Raw genomic sequence first — 13,204 nt, forward strand, 5'->3', positions numbered from 1 at the left:
AGGCACCTTTTCAGCAATTGCAATCAGACACTGCCACTGGGGCTTCGAAAGCTTCATTAGCAAAAAAAGGAAACCCCCCAACCCCCCCACCTTTCTAAAGTGATAGTCTCTTTTCAAATACCAAAGGACTTCAGTTGATCAAGAACACTTTTCACAGTGAAGTACTTGGTTGTTCATATTTGGTTGTTTTCTTGAAATGAAAAAGCTCCGAAAGGTAATAATGTACATTTTTTTTAAAAAACAAAACAAAACAGGGCTACTCCTCCTCAAATATTGGAGGAAACACATCAAACAAAGACTTTGGAATAAAAGCAGAAATCTTTTTAAAAGAAGAGAGTACTGCATGGCTTTTTTAAAGGAAAAAAAGCTTGTTCAATAGCCTTTAGAAGAACATTGAAAAAGAAAAGAACATGAGGTTTCCTCTCTGTTTAAGTGCTGTTTAAAATTAGGGTCTTTTCACTAAAAATGCAATACAATTCCCATTGATTACAGTATAGGAATCTGAGCTCTGAATTCTTTTTTTGTTTATCTTATGTACCTATCCTAGACATTTAAATCAGTAAGCTTGCTTAATATCAGTTCCTTTTCTAATTTCTTGGGAGAAAATATTACATAGTTTTCCCTGCAACACCAAAGCCTTACAAATCACTTGTTAATCTTATTTAGCTTGAATTTTAATAATGAATGAATGAACTCCCATGAATTGGTCACTCTGCCTAAATTATGAATGAAGTAAATGAGGTAATATACCAAACACAATTTCCTGTCCTCTATCAAGGCATTGAGATATGCCTGATCAGAAAATTAGACTTGGTGTGAAGTGCTCTGGTCAGCAAGGAGTGGAACAGATAGCAAAGGGTTAACTCATGATGCTTTCCCAACAATCTGCTTCTCCTAGTTTAGAGGCTTCATTAAAAAATAAGTGGAAAGGTCCAATCATTAGCTTCCACACATTCCATTTGGATATTTGTTCTTTTCATTCATCTGTTAAGACACTTGAGGGGACAAAGTATTGTTTTGGTTCCTCCATCCTCTATCACTTCTCCCATACTGGGCATATGAGCAGGTATTTCTGTAACCTTTTGAAAATATATTTTCCCCCATTGGAAGTGAACTGCTGCAACACAAGCTGATGTCACAATCTGAACCACCTTGTTCCACCTCCTCTGCCACCTCAGGGGAGAAAGTTGCAAGCACAAATTTGGTTGGCTACCAAAGCCAGACAACATTTGTGAATATGTGCTTATGTAAGTTGTGTCTGTCTCTGTTTGATTGTCATAGTTGTCCTTAAGGTCCAAGGTTCTTCCCCCGGACAGTACCTCATTTTATTAGTATATTTTGCTTGAATGTGTTTTATCTGTCTTGAGTGATGGGATGGACTAAAAAGGGAAAGGAATTAATACAAATGAAGTTCTCATACTAGAGTTTGAAGTGTCCTTCTGCATTTTTCTAATGCAACCTCTGCCTCACCTTGCCAAAACTGAATTGATGTGGAGACTACATAGGATAAATGAAGTAGGACGGTAGAGTATATATAGAAAGAAAGCATATTTAATTTATCCGAAATTCTTCTGTCTATGGACCTATCAATGTTTAGTATACTATGAACTAATGTAAGGCAGACTTCCCCAAGTTGCTTCTCTGCATATATTTTAGACTGCAACTTCTACCTTCCAGCTGCATGGATGAAAATTGTAATTCAAAATATCTGGAAGGCACCATGTTACGGAAAGACTTGATTTAAGCACATATGAGTATAATCCCATGTCCAAATAGACATTCCCTGTTAAAAAGTATTTATAACTTAAATATAGTGGTGATGTTATTAAAAACAAAAGCTGTGGAGAAAACCTAGAGGATCGGGGGGGGGGGAGAATTGTCATAGAAATTCCTTGTTCTCATGAAACACCTGTCAGTTGCTGCCCTTTGCAATTTGGTTCCTTGCGAGATGATGATCTGAGCCCAAGGGGGATTCAAAATTTACAATTAATACCTTCTCACTCTAATGGGCCTAAACGGGATTAGGACAGAGCAAGGCCCTTAGCAACTGGGGTGTGTGTGATGGGGCTTTTGAAGCAATGGAAAGTGATGTGTACGACAATAGAATGGCACTTGAAAAAGGCTTTCGGTGAGTGTTGCTAAAACATTTTTTTGAAAAATCTGAGTAAGAAATGCGGAGGCATATACATGTAAATTTATATGAATATCAGAGACTGCATCAGGCCAGCACGCAAAATTGTAAAATAAGATAATATAATATAACATGAACCACAGTTAAGCGTGAGAATGTATGTAAAATAATTACAGTGGCCCCAAATTGGTGCTGATGATAAAACACACATCCTGTCATTGTAAAATCAAGAAAGATTCTTTTCCCTAAAGTTTCAGACTAATGGCAAAGCATTCAAAGGTGCATGCCTTGCTTTGGGGCTGAGAAAGGTCAAGCAAAAGGTAATCTGTTACCGTACTAGTTTCCAACACACAGTATAATATTGTTACACGCCACCCCAATCTCCAAGGGATAAGAGATTCGAGGAGTCCCGGTGCTTATATAGTGTTCGTATATCCTTTAGGAAGTGAGGCACAACGGAGACTATGGTGTCTTTATGATATATGGACTATTTACACACATATGCAACCTGAGCCTACGATGAAGGCTCCATAGCAGCCTTGGATTTAAAAAGGCACCAGCCATGGCTCAGCTTCTCTCCAGCATGCCGCGTTTTACACACTGCAACTATTTTCCTCCAGTCCACATAACCCCTAACTGCAACCATAAGCTCTCCACTCTACTGGTCTTTGCTAACTATTTCAGAACTCAGGGAGGGGCTCCACCCATTTGCTGACTGGTATAGTCTTTGCTTTGTTGATGGCCCATTTCCCTGTCTTTGTTCTCTGTTTGTTAGTCATCTCTAACGGGAAACTGAGTCCAGCTATTAAGAGTCCGGCTTCCAGTTTAACTCTCTAAACAGTGATAAAATTCTAACACTTACTAAATTCAGCAATTAACGATGCTTGGTACCCACAAACTCTGACACCCATAAACTTACAATATTATTATATAACAAGGGAAACATCTAAGCTTGTTAACAGAGGTGATAAGCAGGGTAGATTTGATTTAAATCAAATTGACTTAAATCACTAGTCAGTAAGACTTGATTTAAATCACTAGTCAGTAAGACTTGATTTCAATCATATTTTTTTTATAGGAAGACTCATTCTTGCTGGTATAATCTTAATATTTACAACCAGATGAAGGTTTCATTTTTTTGAATAATACATTTTCAGAGTACGGTAATTTTTACAGTTATATCAAAAATTACTGATTTGGTTATACTATTAGAAATACATTGACAAATAATTATGAAATTATTGTGAGGTTTAATAACTTAACTGTTTATATTTTGACAACTTTTCTGCTATACTTTATTGAAGGAGAAAAACAATCATTTCCTTAATTACAATTTAAACAATTTATTAAACTAAAACAATAACATTATAGCATATGTATCCATGTTTGTTAACCGATGTAGTTAAATGATTTTTTAAAAAAGAAAACCTTAGACTGTGTTTTAGCACACATGAAAAACTTAAAACAAATGCTTATTTCCTGATGAATAGCCTTTTGATTATAATGTAACTTAAATAGAAAACTATATTTAGAAAGACTTTTCCTCCAAAAGCATTTTATTTTAAAAATCCAATTTAAATAAAAAAAATCTGATTAAATTTTAAAAATCTGATTGAAATCAAAAGAATTCAATATTTTTTTTAATCATTGATTTTTATCCACTCTGGTGATTCAATGGGATGTTCTCAAAGTATGAAAGAAAGTTAAAGTGTCAATATTAGCCTCCCCCAGCCTGGTGTGTTCCATAAGCTTTGGGTTATAATTACCAGTCAGCATGGTTCGTGCTGGTGGGAGCTGATGAGAGTTGTAGCCCAAAACATCTGCAGGGCATATGGTTAGGGAAGCCTGGTCTAAAAATAGCTTTAACTGCAACTGAGTGTTTCTTCAATGTCTCTCTTCCAGCCACTTGAAGGGAAATAACGTGAAGGGACCCACACAGTCCTTCCCTAATTCCCTTGTTAATATGAACACTGCCAGTGTATGGGGAAGATCAAAGTGTTTCAGGAGAAGGGAACAACCTAGCCTTGTTGCCATAATATTTTAATTTGTGGCGAAATGTTTTCTGACAGTTTATGTTAACATAGGGTGTGGGGTGGGGTTAAATTCATTGGAATAGCACTCCATGTGGATTTAACCTCAGGGTTTTTCTCCGCTTGGGATTATTCTGTTCTTCTGCACCTGGATCATCCAATGAAAGCCAGGCTCAGAGCCAGTAAGCAAATGGATGCATGAATAAGCAGGCCAAAAACTGTAAACAGATTTTGAGAACCTGCAGTAAAGCACTACTTTAAGTATTATTATTAAAGCACTTTAAAAAATATCTTCTGTTTTGCTTTTATTGTGTTGTGACCTGCACTGTTATCACAAATGACAAGAAGTGGGATATAAACTGCATAGATAAATAACATAAGTAAATTATAAGAATTGATCAAATAGTGGGATTTCAGTTGTTGTTCTACATACTCACACAGGTCATAGCGGTGGAACAACACAGAACACAATGGAAAATAAAGAGAGAACTAGAAGCAGCCAAACTCCCCAAACATTAAAATGATCCAGGCTGAACAACCCTTCAAACCTATCAAGAAATATTTTAAGGCACTGAAAAATGAAAAAAATATGTCATATCAATGTCATATTAATGACACTGTTCAGTTAGAAGTTCTCCCTCATAGAAAACTAAATGAAGAACTGGAACATCTCAGTCAGTTTGGCAAATGAATGAGGCTATCTCATGAGTTTCACCAATAATAGTGGCACAAAATCAAAGCACAAGGCAAAATCTGGATTAGGGTGTATATGGTAGTACTCAGTGAAAGTCATAAAACTCAACAAGCAGAAGTCCAAAGAAACACACATTGGACCAGGGCTAATGTGAGTTCTGTGGGCTAATCTGCTCATGGAATTTCTTATATGTATCTTTTCATCCACCATCCTACACTGAGTGACTGCTCATATGATAAGGATATGACAAGAGTGATCCGTCATCCTTTTAAAGACAACCAGTGATTACTCCAGGCATTCCCACTTCTAGAATAAGCTACCAGTCATGATGTTACAAATAAAGGAGAAGCATATGTCAACCTCCCCCCACCTCAATCTTAAAGTTCTTCCTTTACAGCATATAAAAGCTGTTACAGATACTAATAATGGGCATCTAGATGATTATTAGGACTATACAGAGTAGCCAATAGCAAGGTCTCCTGTGTAACCTTCAACATCTGAGGCACAAGCATTTCTCTGGTAATTTACCAACGTTATGAACACATTGCCACAGAGAATGGCCTCGTTGTGGGCATTCCCTAAGGAGATAACCCCATATGCCCACAATTTCCCCCCTTTTCTTTTTTCATTGAAAACCTGTTAATGTCAACTGCGACAATGATCCACTTTTTCAAATTTGCTTCATTTACAGGTGGTAAGGTTCAAATGTCAATAATTAATTGTTGTTGTTGTTTAGTTGTGTCCGACTCTTCGTGACCCCATGGACCAGACCACGCCAGGCACTTCTGTCTTCCACTGCCTCCCGCAGTTTGGTCAGACTCATGTTTGTAGCTTTGAGAACACTGTCTAACCATCTCATCTTCTGTCGTCCCCTTCTCCTTCTGCCCTCCATCTTTCCCAGCATCAGGGTCTTTTCTCTTCTCATGAGGTGGCCAAAGTATTGGAGCCTCAGCTTCACGATCTGTCCTTCCAGTGAGCACTCAGGGCTGATTTCCTTAAGAATGGATACGTTTGATCTTCTTGCAGTCCATGGGACTCTCAAGAGTCTCCTCCAGCACCAGAATTCAAAAGCATCAATTCTTCGGCGATCAGCCTTCTTTATGGTCCAGCTATCGCTTCCATACATAAGAATTAATTAGACACTAGTAAATGATGTTGAGAAATTTGGACAGAATTGAACTTGCTGGCTATCCAAGGCTTCAGTCATAAGTGTCTATTATTTGTGAGAATCCTGAAGCACAGACACAATACTAGGTAACCTTGCTGAAAATGCAAACTGCTCTGAAACATTTATGCCAACACATTTCACCAGTTCAGGGTCTATATTTGTTTTTTCCCCCCTTTTAGAAGCATACATATTCCTCATTACAAATTAAATTCCAATAGGATAGTCTATGCACTACTCAGATAAGCAACATTCCATGAGGTTTGGTCAAAGATAGAATTAAAGTGAAATATATAGAATTTGCATGTTTTTATATGTGGTCTTGACACATTCACTCCAAATCAAATGAAAGCTTATATTGGTAAATTGCACTGTAAGGCTGTGTACAAACTATACCTTTAAAGCACATTCAAAGTACATTTTGATAAAAGGGCTCTGAAGTTTCACAAGTGCTAGGGGGAAGTCCCCAAGGACTCCACATTGGTGACCCCAGTGTTTAGTTAGAATACAAAGCTTTCACACCTGCTTTCTCTTAAAATTTCTTTGCCATTATATAGTTTGACCCTGGTATAGCCATTTTAGCTACACACTTGCTCTACTGAATGAATTGCAGCACTTTCACTCTGTTTGTTCCTTTCTAGGTCAGGTGAATTTCTGCTTTGATTCCCACGGCATTGTAACCTCAACAAAAATTGTGATACATGTTGATATTTATGCCACAGAAAGTGACAATCTTAATCAGTTCTACAGATCAGACCTTGGTTGGCTGCTGCTCTGCTGCTCCATGAAACACAGCAAAAATAGCAACAGACATAATCAAAGCAAATTTGCAGCCTGGAAGAAAACATAAGCAAAAAAGGTATGATAGGAAACTAAAGAAATAACTCAGTTCATGTTGCAATGTTGTGCTTGTGTCATTTAGCTATATATTCCAGCAGAGAATGGAGGGATAAAATTATTTCTTACAAATGGGGATTTTCAGTTATTACCAGTCATGTTGTCAAGGTCTAAGATACTTTCCTTTTATTCTATTTCAAATACTGATCATAGATGGAAAGATACAAAAATAAAATTCAAGAGTATCTGGATTTTCTTGATGAAATAATACATGTATATTATTATCAACAGGCTTTAATAAATTACATCTTTGAATTTAGCCTCTCCGTCTGCTCATCCTAAACCTATGTCCAGCTACATGGGTAAATTATGAATAAAGGTACTGAAATGAGACTTCCATCATTGGAGGTTTTTAGGCAGTGGTTGGATGGCCATCTGCCATGGATGCTTTAGTTGAGATTCCTGCATTACAGGGAGTTGACTCGTGGGGCCCCTTTCAACTCTAAAATTCTATTATTCTATGCAACAGCGGCAGCAGAACTAGAAAGGGATCAATAAAGCGGGTGTTTGAAAATACCAGGGCTGAAACCTGAAACAAACTGAAAGCTAGGAATAATTCTACAAATTCTAGATCACCAGGCCTCCAAGATCACAAAATGGTGAGCAAGCTTTTAAGGCCACCCCAACTACATAACTGGAATGTAATTGAAATTAATAAGATTTTGGAATGCAGAGATAAAGAAAATCATCAAACCATCAATTCTAGCATGCCAGAACTATTAATCATGCTGGATGTTAAGCAAAGTGATGGGGCGGGGTGGAGACCTGGCTTAATACTGCAGCCATAAAAATATTGGGTTGGTTTTTTTAATTAGGTATTTTGTGGTTTTATACCTTGATTTTATTCTGTGAACTGCCCTGAGACCCCTGGGTATAGGGCGGTACATAATTCACTTAATAATAATAATACTTGCTTTAAATATAGGAGGAAGAAGATTCCCTAACTGGGGCTTCTTTGTGGTGATGCCCCAGTTGCGAAACTCTAGAGATAGAGATGGATGTGCTATTGGGTTTCTGTCACATGGTGAGGATCCACTCCCCGCCATAGCTTTTAAAAACCGTTTCCATCAATTTCAGCCGTTCGCCTCCCTTTACATTTTCATGTCTGCCGCTGTCATTTTACTGCTGGCGTTCAGAGGTCTTGCACAGGTGTATTGTTTCAAATTTTGCGTATAAACCATTTTTAGGGGTCGTCTGCGATAGGAAGAGGTGCACAAGAGCTTCGAAGAAACACCAGGGACAGAATAATTGCCACACACAGGAAAAACAAGGATATAGTTTAAGTGCCTCGCTTGTTGTTTTATAAATCATTTAATGTGTCAACATGAATGGAAGTTATTAATATTGCAGTTGTTGTATAAGGGATTATTATTTTGACCGGAATGCAATCGAAATTAGTAAGATTTTGGAAGGCAGAAATCAAGAAAATCATCAAACCATCAATTCTAGCTCACGGGGTGGGGCGCCTAAATTATATAATTTGGCATTTGAACGATTGGTATTAGCAATTATATTATAATTGGGCATTGTTACAATGAAGCTATTATTGGAATGTAATTGAAAATTAATAAAAATTATTTTAAAAAAGGAGTTTCAAAGAAACACGTGGAGCCTGCACTTGGAAAAATAAACAAATAAACCAATCATTTTTGTTTGCATCGTGACGCACCTATTGGGGCTGTGCTTTTTTCCTTCTGGGGGTACTCAAGGGCACGCAGCATGACCGAAACCATTTTTCTTTTTCTTTTCTTGAAACACGAGTTCAAAACGTGGCACTTACTGTAACAACTTCACGGTGAGTATTTACCAGTAGTCTCGGGAGAAGAGGTAGGAAAAACGGGGAAAACCCATGGAGGCGGCGGAGGCGTCGAGGAGGCCCTCTATGTACCCCTCGGAAGCGTGGAAGCGGCAGTGTGAACTCCCGCGCGGTGGCGGGCCAGTTCACACGTTCCTCCGCTCCCGCGGGCGGGCGGGCTGGCGCGTGCGCAGGCCGACGCGGGTTCCCCCTCCTCGCTCCAGCACCGCCCCGCGCGCGGACAGCGAATTCCCGCCGCCAGGCCCCGCCCCCGCCGCGTTTACCTCAGCGCGGGTGACGAAGGAGGAGGAGGAGGCGGGCCTCTTGTTCTCCTCGGCGAGCATCCCTCGGCGAGCGCGCCTCACGTGACACAACAGGTATCTCCCTCTCTCTTTCTGCGCTCCCCCCCTTCTCCGTTCGGAGGGGAGGGGAATTAAACGAGGTCTGTCCCTTTCTCTGGCGGGGGGGGGGGGTGGAGGAGGAGGAACCACGGGTTTCTATGGTAACGGAGCGACACCCCCTCCCCCCCGCGCGCGCACACACACCGCTTCCTCCTCCTCTTCAGGCCTCGGCCGGTCGCCAGGGGGATCATAAGGCAATGGCAGAATGCGGGGTGGGGGGGAGAGCAGCAGGGATCCGTGGGGGGGGGGAGAAATAAAGGGGGCGAGGGGGAACTGAGGGGGTTGGATGAATGGGAGAGAAGGGGTGAATGGGGAGGGGGCTGAGGGAGTTGGATGAGGATGAATGGGTTAGGATGGGATGATCTTCCATTTCACAGCTGCTTAATGAGCGATTTTTTTGGGGGGGGGTCTCTAAGCAAAGGTCTTCTTGATGGTTCCCTAACATTTCCTTGGAGGCATCTTTCCACTGTAGTGAAAATTGGGAGGGGAAGGCCTAGTTGCCTTGGCAGAGGTGCCCTTCAGTTTGACCTAACGGGGAGGGCGGATTTGGAAGCGGAAGAGGGATTTGAAATCAATCAATCAAACCGCTGTTTTAATTGTCTCATTGAGGGCTGGGGTTCTATGGGTGCAGCTTAGGGTTGCTGGCCTGCCTCCGTGCTGGTCAAACGGTGGTCCGTATTTGGAGTAAGGAGGCAGTGTTGATGATGATGGACTTTGGTAGACGTGGTCCAGCCAGGCATGAAACCTAAATGGATGGGGTCATCTCTGCTTTAAAAGGTACATAAATTTTCAGCTAACGTAACCTGGCTGCCGCTTGTGTATCTGGCTGAACGATTCAGGACCTTGCATTTCATCTCCGCTTCATCGGATATCTCTGTGAACTCGCCAGCACATTACTAAGAAGAAAAGTGATGAATGTGAAAAAGGGAGGGTGTATAATTAAACATGTTAAACAGGGAAGCAACAGTTAATTTATTAGGTGGTTTTTTAAGAATCCCTTCAAATACAAAAGAAAATATACACATTATTTGTCTGCGTATCGGAAAGACAGTCTCATGTCTATTATATTCTTAATAAAAGACTAAAGTATGATTTTCAGTATATATTTGCCAAATCTGTTCTAGAAATATACGTGGGAATATTACTTGTGTGACTTCACATAAATTGATATCAGAAACAGTTTAAGTCAGTATAATTATTAAAAGCTCTTTGTCTTATTTATTACATTTATATCCCACCTTTGCCTTTGTTCGGATACCAAATACAGTACTAGCACATGAATATTCAGATTTTCTCGAGAGCTGGGGGTGGTGTGGAAGAGAAGGGGAAGTTATGCCACTTGAGCAAAAGTCAATTTATGCAATATTGGATGTCAGCTATCGATATTTCTCTTTTCACAATGCCCACACACAAGTTGACATTTTTGTTGAACTAAGTAGAACAGCCTCAGTATCTTTTTTCTGGAGAGTCCAGATTCTGAACAAGTTGTTGCTCCTTAGCCCCAAATAGAGGGATTTACTTCCATCAAAATTTATTTGCCATTTTGTTGTACATTTTCCCATTCAGGAATGTCCTTTTGGAACTCTTCCTCATTTGCTTGGGTTCTTATCATCCTCAATAATTTAGGTATCCCATGAAATGTCTGCACCCTGATTTCAGAGTCTTTATGACTGGTAAAAAAGCATCATTCCTATAAAGATTACTCTTGCTCTGGAGGCTAGGAGCCAAACCAATGGCTTCAAGAAAGGAGATTCCTATTAAACATCAGGAGGAACTTTCTGACAGTAAGAGCTGTTTGACAGTGGAACAATTTCCCTTGGGAGGTGGTGAACTCATCTTCCTTGAAGGTTTTTAGGTAGAGCTTTGATGGTCATGTCATTTATGGTTTAGTTGAGATTCCTGCTTTGCAGGGGGTTGGACTAGATGACCCTCAGGTTCCCTTCCAGCTCTACAGTTCTGTGATTCTATGATCCAGAAGCACCCCAATGTTTGGTTTCAATGTGATTTAGGTCTCTTTAAGAGGTATACCAGGTTGCTAGCAAATTCTCCTGTTTTTCCTCTGACTCTCGATCCATATTTTATGAGACGGGTATTGGGGACTCTGTTTTGATAAAATTTTGGAGACCCACAGAACAACAACACACAAGATTCTTTCATAGGATTTATAGTTATAAATGGATTATTCTGGGATATTCAAACATACCTTGGGTCTATGTCACTCTGAATCCTTTCTTTTATTTTATTTTGTTTAATAATAAGTACTACCAGCAGATCTATCTGTTTTAGGGGGGACTCAATGATAAGAAATTGTGATTTGGAGTTGAGTTGGAGTAACAGCTGGTTCAACTCTTGCCTGTGCTGATCTTGAGCTTCACCTTGTGATGAAGCTCTGTATGGAATAATGTGAATGAATTCATTATCCATTTTATACCTATTTGCTGTGTGATTCATAGGGCAGCTCCATGTATGATGGTCTGGTCCATAGATTTTCATCATACCAGAAGTTAATATTCACCATGAGTCCAATTTTAGTGAATTTAACCTTAGGTCAATTTTAGTGAAGTCTATTGAGGTGTGTTATGACTATTGATGAAAATGTGAACTATTCAGACTTTCCAGAGGCATTAACCATCAGCAGAAATATGTGGGCTTGTACATTTTGAAACCTGTTCCAGGGAATTTGTTGACCTATGACATACGTAGTTCCATTGTTCCACCTGAGTTCAAAAAGAATCAGATCATTCCTAAGATTATACCTGGTACCAGAATTACCGGAAGCTTATTGCAAACTTCTCCTTAGGTGGGAATTGACTGAGAACAAGAGGTTAGAGGTAAGTTAGACATTGACAGGATCATTTGTGCCGTCAGATGGTGTCTTTAGCAGGGGTTATCTAGGTTATTGCTGTATTTAGTTGTTTCAAGGAGTATTACAAATATACATAAGAAGATGCACTGATACTTTAAAGCCCTTCAGCTGTTTATTGTCCCACTTTAGTTTATTATACCCCAGCAGTTTGATAAATACGAATCACTTTTCTTTTACAATCCAATTCTCTTTCACACAAACATACATTTTTTTAAACCTATGATAAACCCCATGTTTAATTAACATTTGTTTCCAGATGGAAATTTGTGTTTAATTTTTGGGTTGAGGTGGAGTAACACAACTGGTTCAACTTTTGCCTGTGCTGATCTTGAGCAAACTTCCATTCCTGGCCTGTTTGGGAGCAAGAAACCAGAATTCTGCATTCAGTCCCTATGCTTTCTGGTTTCTTTTACCCACATGTGAAGAGAGGACAGAACCTTGAGCAAATGGGATTCAAACCTCAGCATGCTATGTATTCACACTGTGGTTTAAGTAAACCAGAATAAACTAGGAATTTCTGGCTTTTTCTTATGGGATAATGCAATGTGTCTCAGATAGTTGAGCATGGTTGCTGAGAGCAGTGTGATCATTTACAGTGGTACTTTGGGTTAAGAACTTAATTCGTTCTGGAGGTCTGTTCTTAACCCGAAACTGTTCTTAACCTGAGGTACCATTTAGCTAATGGGGCCTCCTGTTGCCGCCACGCTGCTGCCACATGATTTCTGTTCTCATTCTGAAGCAAAGTTCTTAACCCGAGGTACTATTTCTGGGTTAGCGGAGTCTGTAACCTGAAGCGTCTGTAACCCAAGGTACCACTGTATATATCTGTTCAGAGTTCAGTGGGCTTACTCCTAAGAAAGTGGATCTATAATTGCAGCCCAAGTTTCTGCAGTAGAATAAACACCAGGAAAAAATAGGCTAGATTTACTGAGGAAAATTTGAGGATTAAACAGATTTGACACTCATTTTACATTCTGACCTACTTAGTGATTTCTGTTTCGTATCTCCATTAATTGAAGAGGTGAACCTTCAGAGGGACGCGGGTGGCGCTGTGGGTAAAACCTCAGCACCTAGGACTTGCCGATCGCATGGTCGGCGGTTCGAATCCCCGCGGCGGGGTGAGCTCTCGTCGTTTGGTCCCAGCTCCTGCCCACCTAGCAGTTCGAAAGCACCCTTAAGTGCAAGTAGATAAATAGGTACCGCTTTATAGCGGGAAGGTAAACAG

General features: G+C 39.9%; 1 protein-coding gene across 1 annotated transcript in view; it reads left to right on the forward strand.

The window, feature by feature from the left end:
• Positions 1 to 8,976: 8,976 nt before the first annotated feature.
• Positions 8,977 to 13,204, forward strand: part of OGDHL (oxoglutarate dehydrogenase L) — a 59,794-nt gene continuing 55,566 nt past the window's right edge. The window contains exon 1 of the mRNA XM_081913549.1: positions 8,977 to 9,089. The gene's annotated coding sequence lies outside the window, so the exon portion shown is untranslated. The remainder of the gene's footprint in view (positions 9,090 to 13,204) is intronic.

Source organism: Podarcis melisellensis (genome assembly GCF_964234715.1).
Source record: "Podarcis melisellensis genome assembly, chromosome: 5".
Lineage (NCBI taxonomy): Eukaryota > Metazoa > Chordata > Lepidosauria > Squamata > Lacertidae > Podarcis > Podarcis melisellensis.